The following is an 18,325-nucleotide window of genomic DNA, read 5'->3' on the forward strand; positions in this document are numbered from 1 at the left end:
TCACAGCCCAACTCCCTCCACCAGGACGTCTGTCATTCCCCCCCATACCCACCAGACCCTTTCACATCTGAGTACAGATCTTCCTCATCTTAACAATGGACTTACATCCTGATTGAATTCATTTTATATGTATTTTTAAAGATTTTATTTATTTATTTGACAGAGAGAGAGACAGCCAGCGAGAGAGGGAACACAAGCAGGGGGAGTAGGAGAGGAAGAAGCAGGCTCCCAGTGGAGGAGCCTGATACGGGGCTCGATCCCTGAATGCCGGGATCACGCCCTGAGCTGAAGGCAGACGCTTAACGACTGAGCCACCCAGGCGCCCCTGATTGAATACATTTTATACACTAATGCATTTAATACACTTACCCTACCAAACATCATAGCTTAGCCTCGCCTACCTTACACCTACCTGCTCACACCACTTACATTAGCCTACAGTCGGGCCAAGTCATCGAACACAAAGCCTATTTTATAATAAGCTGTTGAATATCTCATGTAATTTATTGAATACTGTCCCAAAAGTGAAAAGCAATGGCTGTATGGGTACAGAGTGGTTGTAAGTGTATCGGTTATTGACCCTGATGATGGCGTGGCTGACTGGGAGCTGCCACTCCCTGCTGCTGCCCAGCATCATGACAGGGTGTCGTACTGCACAGTGCTCTCCCAGAAAAAGATAATAATTCCAAATCTGAAGTATGGTTACTGTTGAATGGGTATCACCTTCCCACTGTGAGAAAGTTGAAAAATGGTGAGTCCAACCATCATAAGGTAGAGACCCTCTGTATTTTGTATGTGCCCCTACTGCTACCTGAGATGTCCTTCTTACCCTTTAGTTCATAGGCTTGGACTTGTCAAGACTCAATACAAATGTTATTTCCACAGTCAGTTCTTTGAAGGCTTAGTTCCTCTGTCCTCTGTTTTCCTGCAACATTTTTTTTTCTTTCGTGGCTGTTTTAGCACTTATTTATAATTTATTTGTTTTAATAAGATGCTTTTTCTCTGCTACATTTGAGTGCCTCAGGGTCTAAGAGCTCCTTCATCTTTGCATCCCCAGCAAAGGTACATAGTAGGTACATAGTAGGCAGTCCATTATTGTTGCTTCAGTGCATGAATTAAGTAACCAATTACATGAAATGTCTGACAGACCATCTTCTACTTTGAAACCAGTTGTATTCCCAAAGTTAATTTTTAAATCAGTTGTTTTGGAACTCACAAAGCAATTTCCCACAGAAACAATGTTATAAATGTTATAAATGGTGGTTAGGTTCCCAGGCTAGCCCTCAAGAGTCTATTTAACCCATAATGTAGCTGAAACACAATGCAGTTGTAATGAAAAATAGCAGAAAATAGCACTGTTACAAATGTGCAGTGTTTTCATTGCATTAAGTAAATACAATTCCTCTTCTGTGTAGAAACTGCAATCCAGGGCAAATTATACCAATGGGCAGGCATAACATGACCTAGCGACAAGAGCGTGATCGCTGAACATGAGCCAAGCTCTTTCACTACCTTGCCTTGTAGATCATTTAACTTTACTATGCCTGAGTTTCGACCTCTCCCCCCAACTTTGTATTTGTTGCCTGCTCCCCCTTTAGAAAAAGCAAGATGATGTTGTGTAAGTGCATATTGAAACATTTAGAGCACTATGCTAATGCAGTGTGTATCATGGTATAAAGTACTCACAAATGAAATTAAGCTGAATTATGAACATTTGATGGAGTGAAAAATAAAGTAACACCTGGAGTTTAAACTTCCGTTGGCCTGACCCCCAAAGCCTGGGAACTGGTTAACCACCATGTTCTCTTTCTTCCACCCTGACCAGCCCTAAGACACATGAGTTAAATCCTCTGGGAAAAAGTTTCCTCTTGGACAAAACATTTGGATTAGATGACTGTCCAGTTCTTTTAATCTGATTGTATTTGACATTATTTGGACAGAGTGGTAACTTTGGTGGAATCAAAAATGTACTCAAGGGGTCATAAATATGGTCTGAATTTCTTCATTTTCTCTTCCGTGACGACTTTGCTTCAAATACCACTTGGGTACGTTATCCCTTTACTGCTTGATACAGTTTCTTCCTTTATCTGCTAATATGTCCACCTTGAAACCAGTATGTTCCCCCAACATCTGCCATCAAAATCTACATAGAAACTAACTTCTGTCATGTATCTGCATCCAGACTTGCAGAAGGGCAGTCTTACTCCTTACTCAGAATTCTGGTTTCTCCTACGAAGAGTCAAGTTTTCCTTCGTGGTTTGCCTGAGAGATTCTCAGAGTCGATTCTGGTGCAGTAGATACATGTTCCAGCTAACTGTCTAATCAAACTTCATTCCGTATTAGGAGCCATCTGTTTGCCGATGACTACTGCTTTTTATTTTTGTGCAATCCGTTTTAGTCTGTTTTTACCATACCACCTGCACCTCCCACTTTCCCTTCCTCCTTTCCTATGGGGGAGGGAGGGGACAGAATGTGGCCAGCGGGGGTCCGCTGTCCTCCAAACAAAATGCTTGAGGTTCAGCCCTTACTCTCTGACCCAAATGCTTCCTTTCTCAACTGTCAAGCCTTCTCTATATTCTGCCCTATATTTAAGCTTCCCCAGAAAATCTTATGACCTTTGAGGAGACTTTTCGGGAACAAAAGAAAGAAGTAAATTCTTAGAATCTTTAACTTTCTGTAACAAGAGATTTACATTAGTCTCTTCCTCAGTCATTACTTTCCTTCTGTGCCTAAGGACTGACTTGTACATAATAAATGTGTAATTTCTTCTATATAAACAGTTGTTATTGGGTCTGACTCCATTACAAAAACATGTTCCATGTGAAATTTCCAATGCAATCCGATACTAAAAATATTAGTATTATATGACCCGTATAATGTGTTCTCTTCATCACCTTCATCTGTTCATCAGCAAAGGTGTCATTTACTCTAAATCCTAACATCTACAAGATAGGACATTTGTAACATTTTTGGTAGATTTCCCCTTAGGTAGGATTTCCTGCACATTGTTTCAGGTGTATCTCAAGTCTTATTGTTACTGCAAAGCTCGACTGAGACCTTGCCGTTGTGAAGACTGCCTTCACTTCACTGACCTGGTTTAGACCTCACTCCTCTAAAATCCTATTGCATTTATTGTGTGCACATCCCATCCGGCATTTCCATAACACTAAAGATGAGCCAATGTAAGCTCTTTTTTTTGTTCACGGTGCTTTTCAAGTCAGCAAGAGTGCCTTAAACTTCTGGTAGTATCTAACTCTTGTAGCTTATACATATAGGTGCTCAATAAACATTTATTGATTCATTATTCAATTACATATTGACTTATTTGTTAAGTTGAAGTTTCCAGCTGATCCATTTTTGACCTTTTCAGTTATTAGTTTTTTGTCAGTGTTTTGATTACCCAGTTGCATTTTTACCATCAATAGGTTATGTCTATGAATAGAAGTCTAGAGACATTTTTAATGTGTTTGGGAAAATAAATTGAATAAAGAAGTTCAGATTTTAAAATTGCAGATGAATATTGTGTTAGTGATTAACTGTAGCAAACATATTTTGAAACAGTTTATCTAGCTGAGAAAAAGACAACAATAGAGCCATCCCTTGTGACCATTTTCAGTGGCTTCCTTCAAAAATAGTCATTTTAAAGTTTTTGTTTCCTTCTTCCTTTAATCTCTCATGTTATGAATAATATTTAGTTGAACTCCCAAAGCAACTGGGAAAAGGAAATCTTTGGCGTTGATTTTGGATAAAATATGAGACATTTACTTTTGTGAATTTTAATCTCAGAAGACACAGTCTTTTGTTCCCTGGGCTCTTGTGTCATTCAGAGATTTAAATTTAAACACCAGTATGTTTTTGACCACAAGAAAGGCCACTGAAACACCTAAGTATGAAATTTTTAGTTATTAATATCTATAGAATTTCATTATTCTTTTAATTACCATTTCAGCAATTCTCAGATGGGTAATAATGCATTTGGTTGTCCTGCCCGTCCTCCGTAGGAAGTTCATAAAATACGCGCCCTCATGTTATACCACTTTGTAGTTTATTATTTCTCTGAGCTTTTGATCTTACCCATATTTGCGTGGCAACCAAGTTAACTGATTAAAAATTATATTCTAATTAATTACCCTGAATCCTTTAGATCTCTCATTTCAAAGCACTAAAAAAAAATGTCAGATTTTGTGCTGATTTCATGTCAAGAGTTAAAACTCTACTTCCTGTGTTTTTGACCTTATAAAATTCCTTCTGCCTATAAATTTCCAGATCTTATTGATCACAAAGCCTGTTAATAGATCTGAAAATTCATGTGTTCTTTAAAAAAAAAATGTATCTGTTGAGGGTAAATATTTGTAGTAGATCAAAAGTTTTATCAGCTATAATCCCTTTGATAATTGTTTTTTGAAAGTCCAAACTGAGTTATTTCTCTCTGGTTTCAACATCTTGGCTGATTTTTAGACTTGGATGAATTTCACTGTAAATTGCTGGTCGATGTGACTCGAGTACCCAGGAGCTGTCAGGATGGCTCAGTGATTTAGCGTTGGTGTCCTGCAGCTTTGACTGTAATCAGCAGATGCTGTGGTATTACCATAAATGTTTTCCTAACTGCTTCTGTCAAAAAGAGAAAATTCTTCCTGCGCTGAGTCTGCTGCTTCTGATTAAATTCAGTTTGCCTTCTTTTGCATAATTAATGTCCCATGATGATCTCTAACCTTTTGTTTTTAATATTGCCTCTTGGTCTAGACTCACTCTTGATGGGGAAGCTCAGCTAAGAGCAGACAAAGAGAAATGGCTGGTGCTTTTACATGAACCCCCAGCACCTCCACGGCTGTGAAGTCGTTACTATTTTATACGCCATCGCTTGTCAAAGATCATGAAAGGTTCTGGTCTTTGCGATGTTTTTCATTGTTGTGCCACGGCTCTGTTCTACTTCTGAAGGCTGTTTCTGCAACGCTTTGGTGCACATGGTTTTGCCCGAGGATGTGGGATGATAGGCTCTGCTTCAGAATGTGCTTACCCCGGGTGTGTGTAAACTGTGATAAACCTCAGGCACAAACCAGGCACAGGGCTCCCTATTCTTCTGCTGAACTTTCTGTACCTGGAGCCCAAAGCAAATCAGACATTACACTGGCTGCAACAAAGTCAATGTATAAAAAAAACATAAATATGTTAAAAATAAATGCCCTCTTTGTCAGTGAAAACATTTTTTGTACATTTTCCCAATGGGAAGAGATCTTTGAATTTGGTCAATAGCAGTCCCTTTTTCCTGAAAAGCCCAAAATGCTTCATCATTTTCCTATTTATCCTTTTAGAACCCATGAGTTCTCCTGCCTGGTAACCACCTGTGAGTTGATTTTTTTTTTCTCATTTTCAAGTGCTACATTGATGTGAATAGATATCCTTTGTGATTTGATTCTTATAGTTTAAGATTAAAAAACAAAAAGAAAGTACACAGTGTCTACTAAGGTACTAAATCAGGCCAGCAATAACTGGCAAATTTACAGCTTAGAACTGCTCTGGATCATATTTTCTGAAATGAGGATTCTGTCTCTTCCCTTTGTTTCAGAAGAAAGGACAAACTGCTGAGTCTTCACATTTTCTGTGGCTTACCTCCTTTCTTCCGTAGAAAATTCTACTAGCAAATATTTATCATGTTACTTATAGTATTATTTTATTTTATTCCTAGAATCAAAGAACTTTTGAATGGGAAAAGATTTTAGAAAAGTGGTAATTTCATGACTGATGAAGCTAAGCCTAAATGAGGAAAACCCACAAATCATGGCATATTTGGTTTGGTGGGTTTCCAACCTTTAACTACTAAAATGTTAACTTTGAATGTAAATTTTAGTTTATCTCAGATTAAAACCAAATAAAAAGAAAACAAGAATTCCAAAATAAATAGATCACTCCCTGTGACGTACCCCCAGTCGGATGGGGGCTGGCTGCATGGGTGGCAAAAGAATTCACCCACGGCAGAACAAAGGAGAGAAAAGTGTATTGAATACACAGCAGTCAGGACAGCAAAGGAGACACTGTCTGCCACAAGGTGGTGGTGAGAGGCTATAGTTATAGGGCAGAGGAAGGAAATATGGGAGCAGAAGGAATCTTCCCTTTTTCGGTAATGGAGCCTGGTTGTAAGTAGCCCATTGGTCGGTTGGGACCTAAGGCTATTTCAGGGTGGGTCGCCTAGTGAGCCAGTTTGCATTTCAGCTCAGGGGCCACTGTGGGCCCTTTTGCCTTGCTCTGGTTTCTATCCTTCAAGCCTGTTGCCTAAAAGTGCTTTCCACACTCCCCAAACAGATCCCACATAAAAGCAAGACTTACAGTCAACATTAACTTCCTCTTACTCAGACTCTGTTACTACAGACTCTTTAAGCTCATAGTTGCTTAGCTCTCCCGCAGGCCCAGTATGTATATGTATGTGTGTACAGGGGTGTGTGGGGGTTTCCCCCACACAACCACCAGCATCCCACTTTTTCCCACAACCACTAGACCACTGTCCCATCTCTGTTCATCAGCTCTTCATATTAGCCAACCACTTCAACAATAGAGGGCACTCCCTTCAGCAAAGCAGCTAATCTGTGACCCGGAAGACAATGGCAGTGTGCCAGGTAAAACAGAGAGACTATTAAGTCTTCATTCTGCATCTCCTTTTGCCTAGCTGTCACTAAAATAATCCACTTAACTTCTGGTCTCAATTTCCTTGTCGATAAATGGAGATAAACAACAGCCACCTCGCAGGAGGATTACATGTGTGCTAACGTGTCCTCATCCCTGCTTCTTTGAGACCTGCACCTGACAGCCAAAGAGAACCACAAAGACACTCAGAAAAGGCCAGGCTACAAGAACAAGAGAGCTTATATTTAATTGAACAAGAGATTTCAGTGGTTCTTTTAGTCTGTTTCCTTATTTTCAGTTGATTCCTGAACATAATGTGTTAGTTACCACTCAAAACGAACAAACAAGTCACAGATGTGTCTCCTTCAATGATGTTTGAAGGTGACCGTGGAAGTCACTTGAAAAGCACCAGCATTTTAGGAAAATGGGAAATGTTTCTCTGACTCTCAGAAGAAAGAATCTCCTTCCCCCGCAATAAAGCTTTTCATAATTTTTAATAACTCTAGATGCCCTGAAATCCTCAAACTTGGTTTTAAATGTATTGTTGTCATCCTGCTTTAAGGGGAAGCTGTCAGATTATTTTAAATGACAAAGAGCTTTAATGCATAAGTATTACAGCTGCCATTCTCTTCGGATATATTCAGAATTTGGATATCCACCCACTTTATCCCCAGCAAATTAACACATAAATACACATCACCGGATTTATCACTTTTACTGTGAATTTAATGATACTACATGTAAGCATAAGCCAGTTTGCTGATGAGATAGATTACATTAAAAGTATTAGCAATGATTTTTTTTTCCTTTTCTTCCTTTCTTTCTTTTTTCTTTTTTCTTTTTTTTTTTTTTTTTTTTGGTAACATTAAAAGACACGTCTTGATCAGTTATTCCAAAAGCATCCGTGGCTCTGTTTCACCCAGAGTTATAGGACTTCAGGAGTGTCTGTTACTATTCCATCTGCTGTAACCATCAGAAAAGAGGTCCAGCCACAGCCACTTTCAAGCTGTGTGATTAGAGGACAACTTACAATGCCTTAGAGTTGTATGCCAGTCTGTATTTATCAAAGAGTTCTTGCATATATTGTTTTCGTCATAAAAATCCTTTATAGCGTTGGTTTATTTAATCTCCAGTAAATAGAGAAAGGTGCTGAAGTCTAGAGATTAAGTGAATCGTTCCCAGGTATAAAAAGTGAATGATAGAGCTAAGAAGAAACTCTTACAATTTTTCCTTTTCAATATAAATTAACCCCATTAATAGAGCACCCTCAGATCTACGGACGTAGAGTCTGCAACCAGCCAGATGAACCAGGGGAGATTGTTGTTGTTTCTCTTTCATGGAAATCCAAGTTACAAATCAATGAGCACGCACCCTGGTAAACAGAAAGGTGGTTCCGTGGCAGTCAGCTCAGTTAAAACCACATCTGTAGAGACAGCAGGGAAGGGAGTAAAGCCACACTTGCTTCCCGCCAAAGGGCTTTTAACGTGCTTGAGGAGGTCATCGAGCCCTCTCCAGGAGACCCAGAAGAGAGTCTCAGCAAGGAAACCAAAAACATTGTCATGCTGTCCCACAGAGTAGCTGACCTCTCCGCCTTGACTTTTTCCATGTATAATTGGGATGTTAACAACAAATTCAGAGTATGGGGGCATTAACTGGGGAAATGTTATTAAAGCTGCTGGTCCCGTCTGCACGCAGAGAGGCACACTAAATGGTAGTGGTGTCCCCCCCATTCCGATAAAGACCCCGTGAAAGGTTTCTTGTGTCAAATGTAGTAAAGGACACCAGTGGAAAGGGCAGTGAAGGCAAAGAACAGGGTGCTATAAGATGGACATTGGTGGATGTAGGCCAGCGGTTTCCCAGGAGTGACTTTCTGCACTGAAGCCCTTTGACCTTGGTTCAGACTGACAATGGAGGAAAGGGGAAACTGGATCACCAGTCCCTTGAGACACTGGGGTAGAATGATGAATTCAGATCAGTCTTCTGCATTTAATAGGACATTAGCAACAAGGGGGAAAAAATGGCATTAGCAACAGGGAAGTAATAGGTCAACTGCATTGAAAGAACGATGCCAAGGGAGCCATTATTGTCAGCCACGTCTGGAACAAAATTGTTTCAGACTTGGAATTTTTCATTACAAGTTCATTTCCTTCTTTATGTGTTCTGTAAATCCTGTCCTGTTTCCCTTCATAAACCAGGCCCAATTTGATCAACTCCATACCTGTATTTCTATATAGCCTCCTTTTCTCTCTCCCTGTCTCTTGTTTTTCTGTCCCCCAAATTGCCTAGTTCACTAGCTCTCCTTAGATTTCCTCTGATTAGGCCCTGTTACCCACATTGCTCTTATTCCCTTCATGCATAGTCCACTGCTACAAATGACACCCCCCCTCCCAGGCTTAAGCATTTTCTTTTGAAATCTAGCATACCCACAGGACTAACCACACATTTGTGTTTTGTATTTATGAGTCATGGATCCTAATTTTGCTAAAAGCCATAACAGATACTAGGTTCAATAATGGCTTTTTTTTTTTAAGATTTTATTTATTTGTCAGAGAGAGAGGCGCACAAGCAGAGAGAGCTGTAGGCAGAGGGAGAAGCAGGTTGCCCCCTGAGCAAGGAGCCCGATGCAGGACTCTGATCCCAGGACCCTGGGATCATGACCTGAGCTGAAGGCAGATGCTTAACCAGCTGGGCCACCCAGGCGTCCCTCCCCTCAATAATACGTTTTTTAAAAGGCCTAAGTGACTACACAAAACACTTTGATTTTTGCCATTTCTCCTTGATATATAGGAAAGATAATAACCAGCAATCTCTGTGGATATCAATACATCAAAGTGATTAGACTTTAAGTTTCCTGTCGGCAGGAACCATGTCTGCCCATTGTTTGCTGCGCTCCGGGTACTTACAGCACGGCTGGCTCCCTGTATTTCGTCCTAACTGACTGAAAGCATGTTGTCCACCCTGCATCCCACAGGATGCCAAACCGTTACGAGACACGGCCTCTGCCCTCTTGAATGTAGAATCTTAAGATGAAATGCCCCACACCTGCATGTGAACTACTGCTTTTAACACCACAGGGAGGAGAAGAACACAGACCCTCCTCCGAGTGATGTTCACACTCAAGGCTCATGTGAGGCAAGGACACAAGAAAAACTCTTACCACCAAGCTGACCAGGGAACACAATACATGAGAGAGGGACAGTGAATGTTCATTGGAAAGTGACATCACCACCTTTTTAGGGGAATGTGGAGGGAGCATTTGATAAGATCTGAGGGGTCATAGGTTATTAGAGACAATGGTTAGGACCGAGGAATAGCAGGGGCTAGTATTACACAGAAAGCTCACTGTCTAAGTGCAGCTAGAAGAAGTTAAAACGCCTGTGTTAGTTTAAGGAATCGTACCATTTCCTAAAGGAATAGTGGGTTCCTCAAGTGTGGATTAACAGTGAGGGGAAATGACCTGCTAAAACTTGAACATTTTAGATAGACTGAGGTTTTGGTTGTTCATTGCTTTGTTTTTAGAAGATAATTTTATAACTCTGGGCTCTCTACTTGGCACCAATTGGGTAGTATTAAAATGGAGAGTGTTTATTCTTTAATGTGTAACAATGTCAAAATAACTAGCTTTGAGTATTGTCTAATGTGCTGGTGAATCTGGGCCATACATTTTGCTTCCTCTGTGAGTACCTAGTTGCAGGTATGAGTATAGGCTGTACTTTATACCATACAAGCAAAAGCCTTGGGAAAGAAAATACTCCCATTTCTGTTTAACTAGAGAGCTCAATAGATATTTAAGGCATTTGTCACAAACAATATTGGTGAAAAGAAGTGTCTCATCAGTTACCTTCAGCTCCTTGTGCTGATATAGGAATGCTATCTGCTGCTCCTTCAGCATTTATAGTTTCTCTTTTAAAAGTTAAATGTAATAGGGGCGCCTCGGTGGCTCGGCTGGTCAAGAGTCCAACTCTTGATTTCTGCTCAGGTCGTGACCTCAGGGTCCTGAGATGAAGCCGCACATCAGGCTCCCTGCTCAGCGGGGAGTCTGCTTGTCCCTCTCCCTCTGTTCCTCTGCAGCTCATTCTTTCTCTCTCTCTCCCCCAAATATATAAATAAATAAAATCTTAAAAAGAAAAAAAAGAGTTAACTGTAACAGCTATAGTTTGGGGCCTGGAGCTGAATCAGAGGTTGGGGGCTTGCATCCAACTTCCCCCTAACTTGCCTCCTGCCCCGGAGCCAGTCTCTTGTCCCTCAGAGCTTCTCCTCCGCATCTGTGAAATGGAGAGAAGAAAAATCATCCTTCACTAGGCTGCCTAGAGGTGCTGATAAAGCCCTCCTGCAGCTGGGGCGCTTAGGAAATGCTCAGACACGTTCACATTGTTTTTATTATTAGTCTTTCCTAACATATAACCTAAAATGGGGGGGGAGGGGTTTGCAAACAAGAGTCTTATCGATAAGATGGACAAAAAGTGAATATATTTTTATTAGAAGTGAATCTGAGTTCTATTTTTTTACAAAGTATTTTCAGTTTATCACATTGTAAACCTCATTGGACAGAATTATAAGTAATTCTTTACTCTGATAAGTAGGGCCATAAACATGTAAGATCTCAGGACTTGTGTATTCCTGGAGAAAATAGGCACAAGGTAGTACATTAGAGAAATAAAATGACGCATGTTGGAATTCCCATGAATGTTAGGGGGACCGAGTAGACTTGATGAAACAGCAGAACACATTGCTTCTGTGTTCTACGCCACAGGACACCTTCTCGTGTCATGGGATTCCATAAGTTCAAAGGTGTCTTGGTTCCATTAATTATAATTTCTTTCCTCTTCCAAAGAAATGAGAACCAGTATAGAAAGGTATTGCAAAATCCAGGACCTTTAGAAACAGAATGAATTAGCAAACAAACTGTTATCACAATGTAATAGTTGTAAAAGAATGCGTTCTGTTCCATATTTTTAAGTCACTAAAAGTTAAGGTCCCATAGTGCCCCCTTAGATGTAATGGTTGGTGACAGGTATAATGTCTGACCTCTAGTGGCTGTAGCTTGTAGGTGCATCTCAGTTGAAGGGGTTTTAAAAATAAGGGGATGCATGGGTGGCTCAGTCTGTTAAGCATCTGCCTTCAGCTCAGGTCATGATCTCAGGGTCCTGGGATTGAGCTCTACGTCGGGCTCCCTGCTCAGCGGGGAGTCTGCTTCTACTTCTCCCTCTGTCCCTCCCCCCTGTTTGTGCTGTCTCTCCCTACCTTTCTCTCTCTCTCCAAGAAATAAATAAAATCTTTAAATAAATAAATAAGGCTATGGAAAGAAATCTCAGATTCTAAGAATTGAGTTCAAAAAGCAAGCGTACTGTTATTATCTTCCCTGAAGTTCTCCTAGCCTAATGTTGAGGTAATGACTCCAAGAACAGAGTTCAGAACCAGCGTTGTTCATCAGTGAGTTCAGGTGCTTGACACGTATCAGCAGACCCCTGCCCTGAGACCCAATAGCCAAGTAATGTCTACGGCATTTTTAGTTGTCATTCTGAGGTTCATAGCAAGCTTCCACCATCGACATTCAGCATTATTTTATTGGCTTGTCTGAAATATTTTTAAAATATCGACAGACTAGCTCTGTCTATTTTTTATTAGATGTCTGTATAAGTAATATGTCTTTCATAATGTGTAGATGTGTGGGTTTTTATGAATATTTTCAGATTCAAATTGCACAGCCTTTCTGTACATCATGTAGTCCATCGTGAGTTAAGCATGCTGTTTGTGACCAGGGAATAGACTGGAATTAAACTCTGATTATTCTGAACCACTGAGCTAAATGGACATAGATTCTACATTTAATATGATGCCCCAAATTGAAAAAGACTAAAAACAATTTATACTGAGGTTGAATAAAAAAGGGCATTCTGCCATGTGATAGTAATATATTTTTCTTTGTCTTTGACATATATCATATTGGAATATTTGATTTAATTTTTTCTTTTTATACTTTGTATCTCAATTAATGGAGAACTTTTATCTCAATAGTTTAGTGAACCATAAATTGCTACGCATTTATGGCCCATGTGGATCTCCAATAATTTTTTTTTATTTCGAATACCGTGTGGTTTATAAAGTTCCATATATTTTAAGGTTTCTTCTGTGCTAACACTTGTAGCTCTTTAAAGAGAATATATGAGAATGGAACTACTAACAATTGCTACATCCTGTCCTCTGTCCATTTTCCTGCCGTCAGCACCTTCTTGAGCTTACCAACAGTACTGCACTTTAATTTCTTTCTTTTCTGTCTGCTGTATGGTACAGTTCCAGTGTTTTGTGTTTCGTGTTACCATAGAGACAGGAGGTGCTCCAAAGCCCTGGGAAGACAAATAGAAGCAGGTCTTTGAGGAAACAGTCCCTACTGGCTAGAGAAGCCTGAGGCAGGAATCTATAGCAGTAAATGGAAAGAGGGAATTGTGTGGTCAGATCTGACTGTGTGTCCATAGGGTCGTAGGAAGTGCACAGGCCCAGCCATGCTGCATTCAGAATGAGTTGTTTACAGAAACCAATTTTTCAAAGATCTCAGGGCAGCCTGGGGTTTCTTAGGAACCAAACTTAGTGTTTTATTTGCAAGAAAACCACTGAAGTGACATTGACCTATTCCTTTTCCTGTTTCCTCATTAAAAGGGAGCAGCTTCTAAGAAAGGTCCTCTTTGCCTGACTTACTTTGCTGATCAAAAATCTCACCTTTAAAACGCAGATCGATATTCTTTGACTCAGCCGAAACCATCAGAAGTCAAATTTCAGTTTGAGCACAAGAGACTCTAAAACCAGCACCCAAATCATTGATCCAGATATGCCAGTTCTAGAAATGAATGGTTTATATTTACCCTAAATTGTCATGTACTCCTTCCATGCTTTAGATACATAACAAAGCTTTTATGCTTTTTTCCGATTTAATGAATTGTTATACCTCCTACTATATTATTTTAGATCATAACTGTTAATATCTTTTATTTAGACAAAGCTGCTAAAAGACTTTAAAATAATATATTTTTCTCTCTTCCCTTTTCCAAACAGGTAAGTATGCGGTAAGCCTTTAAAAGAAACAGGGAAGAGAAAACTTAAAAACTTAAGGAAAACATGTGAAACAGATTTTTAAAAGAACAAATATTATTTTGTGAAAAACCAGCCCCCCCCCCCCCCCGCTTTTTTTCTTTTTGGATGAGATCCATACTAGGAGTCTTTGCTGGATTTTGTCACAGATCTAGTGTCTAAGCAGGGAAAGAAATTTTTTTAAAAAAATCAGCGTATCGTCCCAAGTTACTGGTCCAGGGGCATAGTACGCAAAATTGTACTTTGGAGCAAGAGGGCCAGGGAGGTGTAATCTGCAAATGGAATAAGTTTGAGTGAAGACCTCAGAGGCCCCCATTTTCCTCCAACTGACAGTAGGAGGCAGTAGTGTACCAGCCTGAGCTGCTTTCTTTAAGGTACCGCCTATGACTCATGCCAGATTTCTTTTTTTACTCATTTTCTAGAAATACATGAAACCAAAATCTTAGAGGTAGTGTCAGATTTCATAACGAAACTTAGTACCATCAATCCGGTACAAGATAATGCTGCTGGGCTATGAATAGAACTATCAAAAAAGGCAAGTCTATCAGTTTCAGAGTGGCAACTCTGTGCACCTCAGCCCCATTACAGGCCCTGTTCCAATTTGAATAAAAATAAAAAGAATGGCAAGAAATAAAGGGCAGTCTCATTTTGGAAAGAAAAGTTACATTCAATAAGTTAAATCCTTCTAATTTTCACTGATTTACTAAAATGTGCACAGGACTATGAGTCCTGAATGGTACCCTGGTCTCCCTGTGCTCGGGTAGCTGGATAACCCCTGTCAGAACATGGCCAGTGGCAAGAGGAGGCACTGCCATTATTAGCATGCAGCTTTCATGATTGTATTCTACACCCTACCTTTCACGGCAGCTACATAAATCCAGACTACCTAGGAACGCGTAACTGTTCCTTCTATATATAAAACAAAATCACAATGACGCGTTAAATTTTGGAGCATTGTCTTCTTTCACTTGTTTTTCATGTAGCTACAAAATGACGTTGGAAAAGCATTTTCTGTAATAACAGATTTCATTAATAGATTATCTTTTATTCATCGTCCTAGTCTCAAGTAGGTTATATTTTTTTGTGATTTTTTTTTTTTTGCCAGCATTAGGAATGTACTTAACATCTGAAATCTATTTCTCGTGTAATTCAAACGACACTGTTTATTTGATAAGTAACCACTATTAGTGAACAATCTGTGACCACAGAACAAAGCCAAGTTTGCTAGTCTCTACAAGGGTGGAGCGAGCTTATGATCTTGGTTTCGTAACTTTTGCTCTAGCCAAGTGAACTTCAGATCCTCATACAGTCACTTACAAATAAGCTATAGAAGTATTTTTAGTAAATACGGAGAAAGATTAAAAAGCTTTATTTTATTTTGTCATAACTCCTAAACCATTTTTATTAATAATTATCAGCTTTCTGATAGTAGAATATCTAACTTGAGATAAAGTCACTGAAATTTTCTGTAAGGATCTGACTCAGAAATGTTGCAGGTGATAGCATTGGTAGAAACCCCAGGTTCTAGACTTGTGCTGTCCAGTATAGTAGCCAATAGCCTGTTGTAGCTAGTCTGAATTGAGATGTGTTATAAGTATAAAATACATATCTGATTTTCAAGATTTAGGACCTATAACAAACCAACAGAAAAGGCAAGGATTTCATTAATATATTTTAAATTTGCATACATGCTGAAATAATATTTGATATTTGGTTAAGAAAATATGTTATTAAAATTAATTTCAGGTGATTATTTCCCACTATTTAATGTAACCTCTAAAAAATTGTAAGTGGTATATGCCGCCCACTTTTGTGACTCTCACTATATTTCTATTGGACAGTGCTGTTCTAGACTCAGTGTTAGGTCTTCAAAGGGCCAGAAAGCTCAAAAAATATGTATTAAACAAAAATGGTATGTCTTCAATTTGTTACCCAGCTGATGTTATTCCAAGGCGTTTTCTTTGGAAAGGACTCATATAAAACATAAAGTGAAACAGGATAATAAAGTTATGCCATGCTTAGGTTCAGTCAAGAATGATGTCCTGAACACTCATAGGCAGGCACTGTTCCAAGAACTTGGGATACACCAGTGACTAGAACAAAGACCTCTGCCTTCATGGAGCTTACATCAGAGCAAGTGAGGTCAGATTCACATGGATATGGGTTTATTTTTCTTACTCTTTGAACATATCACTATCTTTTAGATATGGCCAATATGTATTTAATAACAGGCTGGGAAGAAGTAAAGAAACATTTCTATAATCATACATCAAATTATTTGAGTTTAAAATGGTCCTCAACACAGATGTGTCTCAGGATGGAATTCGCCAATGAATAAAAACAGATTGTTTAAGCAGATTTTATTAGGCACATACAGAAAACCAACCTCAACTATTAAGTCTACATTGAAATGTTTTAAAGTTTAGATTCAAAATGATTCTGTGGAGCATATGGATTCCATTATTTTATGGTATTGGATATGATAGTTGGGGATTTTTCCGCCCAGAATTTTGAACTACTAAATGAATATGATTTTGTATTTTCATAATTTCAATGACAAGATCCTAAATTTTTGAGGGACTCAGCACCTAGCATGGTGGCTAAACCCCTATTGAATTAACTAATAAATTGACATAATCATAACTTCACTTCATGATCTCTGGAAGAACAGTTGAAGAAATTGTGGCTGCTAGGCTTGGCAAAGAGGTTGGGGAATATGATTACTATCTTTAAATATAGCAGAAGGGCCAGTGGGTGGAAGAGGAATCGGACACACTTACTACATCCCTAGTGGAAAAAATCAGTAGGCCGGTGATGAAGATTTCAGGGGAATAAGCACTAGATAAATGTAAGGTAAAACATTTAATTATTAGACCTGTCCAAAGGAAGAATATATTGTCTTGTGAGGATTTGACTAGAGGTCTTCAAACTTAGACAAGACAACCCCTTGACAGGATGCTGAATAATTAAATTCAAGCACTGGAGAGATGGTTCTACCAAGTACCTCAGGGTCTTTCCAATCCTGAGATTATATGACTCTGTGAATCAAAATGAAATGGAGTCAAAATAGTATAAGTTACTTGTTCAGAAGGAACATCTATCTGTACATTGGAAATATCTAAAAGTGCTGAATTAGGAAAGATAAGTAAAGGAAAATACTTGAAAACACACTATTATAAGATACTACTTAGAAATGGATTCAGGAAAATGTTTAGGTCTCATGGTATTTATTTCGCTGGTTATTTTCCAAGATAGCTTCCAAGTCATTAGCACTGGAAATCAGCCTTTCCTCAACCCCTCATCTCAGTGAAGCACTCTTTATTTCACAATGGGTCTATTTTCCATGGTCTAATCACATGCCCCAGAGCCGCAGGGGTAAGATTGGGACTGAGCTTACCAGAGGTAAATAGCAAAGTCTCTGTGGACTTTGCAGTTTATGGACTTCTCAAAACCTCCATTTCCTCATTTATAAAACCAGTTTGTTAATACCTATCCTTTAAAGTTGTTGCAAAAATTTTTAAGTAACATGTAAAGGGGTTTATGAGAAATATAGTATATATCCAATAACTATAATATCAAATCCTATCTCTGTGTTATTTCTCCACCTCTTCCTTATGAAACACCAAGTTATTTCCTGCCTGGCATTATCTGACAGGCAATTGCTTACTGGAGTATTTACTTAATAGCTGCTAAGCCTCACACTGTTACCAGAAGTGCGTAGTAGCATGGGACTGCTGTCCGGAGCAGATAGCAGGACTGGCAAACAGATGCTATGGTTGGTTTTAGTATGTTGGGATGAAGAGGAAGCTACTTCGGACGTGAGTTTGGTTTGAAAATGTCTTGTTTGAAGTAATGTAGGGCATTGAAGGCAGAAATGCTTCAGGAACCCCAGATGGACACAGGGTTGAGGCTCTGCCGTTAGGGCTGCAGACGCAGATGAGGGAGTCTTCTTAGTAGCAGAGGTGCTTGGAGCTGTGAGATCTTGGTGAAGAGAACGTAGAATGGACAGAAAGGTGGGCTGAGCATCTAACCGTGAGAGATGGCCACACGGGGAAGACGTAGCATTGTGTTTGGGAGGGGCTGGGAAGGTGGAAGTTACCAAAGAAGATTAAAAATAATCATCCAAACGTGGGAGAATAAGCATGGTAAAGGGCATTACCGTGAGAGAGCATGCTAACCAGTGGTCTAAAGACCTGAGTTTTGTCTCTGACTCTGCCAGAAAATTATGTCTGCTTCTTCAGCTTTATGTAAAACAAGGTAAATATATCACCTCTCTCACAGAGGTGTTACGAGAATCAAATGAGTGAAGGATGGGGAAAGTGTGTGAGAACTACAGAAAGCCGTATATCAAGGTAACATGATGATATTGATATTATCAATTATATGATATTAAAAGTTATGAATAATATTCAATAATGACTTATGCCACCAACTATCCAGAGTTAGGCCAAACTTCACAGGGCATAGTCCTCTGAAAAATAGCCCTCACTTCAGACACCAGCTGCAAGCTTGGGGGTCCCCAGGCCACCCTCACTTCTGACCAGCTGGCTATAAATTCAGGGGTTTTCACTACACCCTGTGGTTCAATAATTCACGACCATAAGTCCTAGAATTCAGGAGC

At 39.4% G+C, this 18,325-nt stretch overlaps 1 protein-coding gene across 4 annotated transcripts in view; it reads left to right on the forward strand.

The window, feature by feature from the left end:
- Nucleotides 1-18,325, forward strand: part of DIAPH3 (diaphanous related formin 3) — a 475,240-nt gene that overhangs the window by 431,284 nt on the left and 25,631 nt on the right. The gene's annotated exons all lie outside the window — the stretch shown is intronic.

Source organism: Ursus americanus, chromosome 10, assembly GCF_024610735.1.
Source record: "Ursus americanus isolate L20-20 chromosome 10, mUrsAme1.1.p, whole genome shotgun sequence".
Taxonomy (NCBI): domain Eukaryota; kingdom Metazoa; phylum Chordata; class Mammalia; order Carnivora; family Ursidae; genus Ursus; species Ursus americanus.